General features: G+C 45.3%; 1 non-coding gene across 1 annotated transcript; it reads left to right on the top strand.

Moving 5' to 3' along the window:
- The first annotated feature begins 2,123 nt into the window (after nucleotides 1-2,123).
- Nucleotides 2,124-2,196, top strand: TRNAV-CAC. The gene has a single exon. It is a non-coding gene; the product is annotated as a tRNA-Val (tRNA).
- Nucleotides 2,197-4,628: the final 2,432 nt, after the last annotated feature.

Genomic DNA, 4,628 nt, shown 5'->3' with positions numbered 1-4,628 from the left:
GTGCCCATAGCCTGCTCCATTGTGGTGTGGACAGCACTCTCCCTTTGGCAGTGCTGGTGGTACTCCCACTATTGGAGTGTGAATGTGCACTGCCCCGTAGACTCTCAGCTGATCTTGTTGCTGACCTACATCCACGTGGCTGATGCCCTACTCCCACCACATGCTCCAGCACAGACATTCCATGGTTGAGGATTGACAATGGCTCACCCCACCATCTATCTATGACCTCAGCATAATAATGTGTGGCATCAGCAAGGCCGTGGAGGTCGTCACACATGGCAGAAAGTGTTGCATTCAACACTCTGAGTATCTGTCTGGTATTGCATTCAGTACATTCCTGTGCCTCCATGATGATCTGAAACATGCATCTGCTGACAACCTGCTGTAACACTTGTGACAGGGGCTTGATGGGCAGGAGTCCTCCTTTGAGCACCTCTGTCCATATGCCTGTGTGGGACATCGCCTGCTCTCTGGCTATGGATAGTGTCATAGTCACCACACTAGCATCTTCCATGCCACCAGCCTCCAACTCTCCATTATCTGAGACTGCTGGGGACTAGGTATATGTCAGCATTGTGACTGTGTGCGGGGATATTGTGGTCGAAAGTGGGATGCCAACCAATGGCACAGAATCAGCCCCCAACAACCCCACCTGTGCCTCACTATGACCACCATCATCATCAGAGTCTGCAGAGACACTGACATCAGGTTGTAAGTGAGGGGAAGATAACATATGTAAATGAATACCTGCACTATAAGATTTGCTGATACATTTACACAGACACACACACACACACACACACACACACACACACACACACACACACACACACACACACACACATACATACATGCACACATGCGCATACAGACACACACAAACACACACACACGCACACACACACACACACACACACACACACACACACACACACACACACACACACACACACACACACACACACACACAGGTGAGGTGGCACAAAGGCACTATACAGACCACATAATATCCAAATGATGACACGCATGATATACAATCAGACCACAATATACACACTCAACTCTCAACATCATGCAGTGCAGCTATGTCCACTTAATGTTGGTACTACTATACACCTCTGGGATACTTGAGTAGTGTTAGTAGGTGAGGGGCCTTCACCTAACACACACTGCACCTGTGTACACATTATGGGTATTCACCTGTATAGCACAGTGGCAACACCTACAGAAATGTTAAATCACCTGCAAATAGGCCTCTATGATGACCACTGTGATGTAATGCTGTTAACCCCACCGCAAGTGAACATAAACATATCGCAATATGGCTAAAAGTAACAGTTGTGTGCATGTAAAAATGAATGCCCTTAACATGCCTAGGGTATTGCTGAGCCGAACAAGATATTTCCATACTCACCGGCTTCAAGCTGCTGTTCCCCATCTAGACTAGAGGGACTTATGTAGTTGTGGGAGTGAGGTATTGTCAGAAGACTCACATGCGGCATTGGTACGGGATGAATGCTGCCTTTGTGCACATGTACAGTACAAGATCTGATACTACACAATTTGCTGTCATTCACCATAAATGTGTACTTGTGTGCATTATAAAACCCCACCCACAAATCCAGTTTGACATGCCATATGCATCTAGATACGCTATGGATGCCAGTATGACTACTAAAGTATTCAATTGATGTCCACTAGGGCCTTACCTGGACACTTCTCACCTGTTGTCTGGGTGCCACCCACCTCCATGACTTGGGTGTGTTCAGTTTGCTTGGGTGCAGTGGCTGCCCCAGTGTTGGTGAGGAACTCCTCTGTTGGTGTCAGTGGGGCCTGTGTACCCCACCTGTGGCTGTACAGTCCCTGGCCATAGCAGCAGCCCTTCGCCAAGCATGGTGTATGAGGTCAATTGCCCTGTGTCTGACCTGTTTATAGGTCCAGCCATGCTGATCCACGTTAGTCACCCTGGTAACAAAGTCAGCCCACAGGGCAGTCCGCTCCCACAGCTGCTGTCTGCTGTGGCTGAAGAGGACTCCGTGATGCTGTTGAATGGCTTCAATAATTGCCACAGTCTTCTCGGCATCTGAGTATGCAGGTTGGTGCATATGTGGCATGGGTGAGCAGGTTTTGTAGTGTAGTGGTTATCACATCTGCTTCACATGCAGAAGGTCCTGGGTTCGATCCCCAGTGGAACCATTATAGGGTTGGCATAATGGTTAAGATGTGTACCTTCGAAACACATGGTGCAAGGTTTGATTCTCAAATGGAACAATTAGCTAGGCTTAAAATGGCCCACAAGCACAGTTAGCCTAATACTAACCAATAAACAAATTCCACCAGGAAGACATAAACAGGGAAACACATCACAGGACCTCATACATTGGTCAGCATTATTTACAGATCCTGCACATCCACATTTGCTAGCACTATCCACCACTAACAACCACATCATACTCCTGCCATTTATCAGCCCAGTATGAGCATGCATTGCACTCCTGGTCCTGATGTGTCATGTTCTCCTCAACGAAGACCATTAATGTGCATAATCCTTCATTCACATTTGTGTAGAGGGATGATAGTGGCTGTCTTTGATGCAGATGGGATGACATTGGTGCTCAGGCTTTGTTTGACTACAGTGTGTAATGGAGCTGAGAGCTCATGCCTGAGTTCATGTAGAATGCAGACAAAGATGTTATCAGGTCCCATGGAGACTTCATCTGTTGCCTTTGAAAGGGCATTACGGACCTGCTCCCTGATTATGAGGGGAGGGGTTGGGTGCTGTGCATATCCTCCTATACTGATGGGGGACAGGGGGTGATGTTTTCACTTAACCTGTCTGCAGCAGGTTGGCTATAGCTATGGCATGTGTGTATGTGGTGTTTTTACCACCATTATAGGGTAGGTTTGTTTGTTGCATCCGAGATTGCAGACATATGAGAAGAAGGCCTTGAATTGGGCTTGGTGGATGTGTCCAATTTGTACTCATAGTTAGCCTTACAGTGATTCACCTGTGACCTTATATGCTTGTTCAGACAAAGGTAGAATTGCTTCCAATTTGGCGCCTGCTCCTCCTTGATCCTGTACAGCCAATATTTCACTCTATTAGGTGGTTTGTGTATTGTTGCTGTCCACCAAAGAGGATTAGTCTACCTTGGGGGAAGTGAGTTTTACAAGTCAGGTATTGCTGAGTCCATACAGCTATGTAGGTGCTCATATAGATATTTGTTGTAGTCTTGGACACAAAGGCATAACACAGTTGAACACTTTTCCAATTTTAACCTCGTAATCATAATCAATCTAGTAATCATTACACACTTGTAAAACATGTACAGCTTATTTACCTGACGTTTTGCAATTCATGTCTGCATGTTTGAGGCTTCCAGCTGCACCTATTAATACATACATTTGCATAGGTAATACTTGATATACATTTCTGATCTATGTCAGTATGGCACACTGTGTTTACCCTCTTGCAGCTCAGTCATACCTCTTAACCTGTTGGACCAAGACATCTGGACGAAGGCACACATAAATGGGGGGAGGGGGGCAATGGACCACAAATAGTGACACTTTATAAATATTGTTCTAACACACTTAAAACAGTTGATAGCACAGCAGGTTTTGTATTCACAGTAATACTCTGGAGGATATGACATCTGACATTCAAATGTATGCTGCTATGTTCTGACATCAGTCTTCACTGATTTGCCAGTAATTTGCCAGACATAACACAACTCTATGAGAAAATGACTACAAATATGGGGAAAACTTGTGGTAAGTGTACAAAACTCTGGACAGTTGAAAGGCATGAGCTCAGTATAAAACATGTAGTTCAACACAAACTTCTGCACCAGTTGTTTACTATGCACATACCCTATATAGGTCTCTTAGATTTGTGAGACGAGCATATGCACCATAGTAGTATTCACAAGTGACAAATGAATATTTACAACATCCCAGGTAGCTGGTCTTGCAGTGTCACAGTCAGTATTGTACAAAAGACACTACAGTAGTAGTCATATGTGAGCTGACCTTTCCTGGGGTGACTCAGGAGCCAGAGCTGTGATCTATGTCACTGCAGAGAGAGCCAGATGGGAAGGCCATAGCTGCTGAACAGCAACATTTCAGTCAAGCAAGTCTTGTTGAGATATAGCGTTTAACTTCCTATTTCCCATTATTGCATCCCCCTTCTGCATTCCATTACATACTTACTTGTTTGGCATACCTGTTGTAGTGCTTTCTCAGAGTAATCATGAGGTATCTCTGTCTGTATTTGCAGTCTTTCCATGTAAAGGGTAAGACCTGTTTTGCATAGGCAGCAGCTTGCCTTTTGTAGGTAATGCTCATGAGCAGATGATGGCCTGTGCACCAGTTGGTGTCTCCCACTTGCTAATTGCATCCAGAACAGCTGTGTTGTTATTCCAATAGCCAATGGCATGGCAACACAGTCCTGTAATTAAGTCATTCATGTGGGTCTTGCCCCTTTTCCTTGCCGGTGAGGAGGACATTATGGAGGTGTGTGAACTATAGCATCACAGAGGGTAGGTGGAAATACCTCTTAGAACAAGAAATGTGGAGACACCCCAGCAAAATGGGAGAGGAGATTCCAGAATTAGGGACATAATTTA

This window comes from Protopterus annectens, chromosome 8.part0 (genome assembly GCF_019279795.1).
Source record: "Protopterus annectens isolate FY-2018-M chromosome 8.part0, PAN1.0, whole genome shotgun sequence".
In the NCBI taxonomy this organism is placed as follows: Eukaryota; Metazoa; Chordata; order Ceratodontiformes; family Protopteridae; genus Protopterus; species Protopterus annectens.
Note: the sequence above shows the minus strand (reverse complement) of the source record. Positions and strands in the feature narration are given on the sequence as shown.